This window comes from Cupressus sempervirens, chromosome 11 (genome assembly GCF_028749045.1).
Source record: "Cupressus sempervirens isolate cs-2001-9-10 chromosome 11, ASM2874904v1, whole genome shotgun sequence".
In the NCBI taxonomy this organism is placed as follows: Eukaryota; Viridiplantae; Streptophyta; class Pinopsida; order Cupressales; family Cupressaceae; genus Cupressus; species Cupressus sempervirens.
The window spans coordinates 576,329,502-576,331,176 of record NC_143128.1 but is presented as its reverse complement, the minus strand read 5'-3'; positions in this window follow the sequence as shown (position 1 = coordinate 576,331,176).

Below are 1,675 nucleotides of genomic sequence, written 5' to 3'. Positions count from 1 at the left end.
AATGAAAAGGAACAAAGTTTGTTTTGCTATAAGTCCTAGAGGACCAAGTTGTGTGCCAACAAATAGTGTTAGCCAACTACCAATCAGTGGTGATCGAGTGACAGTAGAAACTAATGGAAGCGAAGTACCAGAAGAAGTTTCTGAATTGTTGAATGAGTATAAAGAGATTATTGCTAAAGATATTCCTGATGGTTTACCTCCAGTAAGAAGCATAATTCATTGTATGGATCTGATTCCTGGAGCTAGTTTGCTAAGAAAAACACCATATAGATTGACACCTGCAGAGAATGAAGAACCTAAAAGACAAGTGCATGAGTTTTTGTAGAAAGGTTTGATCAGAGAAAGCTTGAGTCCATGTGCTATACCTACTATATTAACACCTAAAAAGAATGGAGAATGGAGGATGTGTATTGATTCTAGAGCCATTAACAAGATAATAGTGAAATATAGGTTTCCTATGCCGAGGATGGATGACATAATGGATTGATTAAGTGGAACAGGGTATTTTACCAAGACTAATTTGAAGAGTGGCTATCATCAGATCAGAATCAGAGAAGGTGATGAATGGAAGATTTCTCTCAAGACAAAAGATGGTTTGTATGAATGGTTGGTTATACCTTTTGGTTTGACTAATGCACCTAGTACTTTCATGAGGTTGATGAATGAAGTTCTAAAAAGATTTTTGGGTAAATTTGTGATTGTTTATTTGGATGATATTTTGATGTTCATTAAGACTAAGGAATAACATCTTGAGCATATTAGACAAGTATTGCAGAGGTTGAAAGAGGAAAAGTTGCTGATTAATCTAAAAAAGTGTTCTTTTATGCAAGAGGAGATTGTGTATTTGGGATTTTTGATTTCAACTAATGGATTAAAGATGGACACTAAGAAGGTTAAAGAAATTTTGGAATGGCCTACACCTAAGAATGTGGGTGAGGTAAGATCATTTCATAGTTTGGCTAGTTTTTAAGAAAGTTTATAAAGAATTTTAGTGCTATTTTTAATGCTATGACTGAGACAATGAGGGGAGATAAAAAGGAATTCAAGTGGACACATGGAGCTGATAAGAGTTTTGAGACTTTGAAACACAAGGTTGCTGAATTACCTGTATTGGCTTTGCTTGATTTCAAAAAAGTATTTCAAGTTGAATGTGATGCTAGTGGTAATGCAATAAGAGTTGTATTAAGTCAAGAAGGTAAACCCATTGCTTTCTTTAGTGAAAAGTTGAATGATGCTAAAAGGAAATATTCTATGTATGATCAAGAATTTTAGGCTATTGTCCAAGCATTGAAGAAGTGGAGACATTATTTGATTCCTAAGGAGCTTTTGCTATATACTGATCATAAAGCTTTATAATACTTGGGAAGTCAACATAAATTGAATCAAAGACATATGAAGTGGGTTGAGTACTTGCAGAGTTTTACATTTCTGATTAAGCATAAGAGTGGAGTCACTAATAGAGTTGCTAATGCATTGAGTAGAAGACGTTCTTTTTTGACTAAAATGAAGGTTGAAGTTCTTGGTTTTGATGAAATGAAAGAGTTGTATGATGCTGATCCTGATTTTTTTTGAGGCATGGAGAGAGTGTAGAGCACCGAATCTGACAAATCATATAAGTAAGTATGATGAGTACTTCATTCAAGAAGGTCTATTGTTCAAAAGTATTCAATTGTGT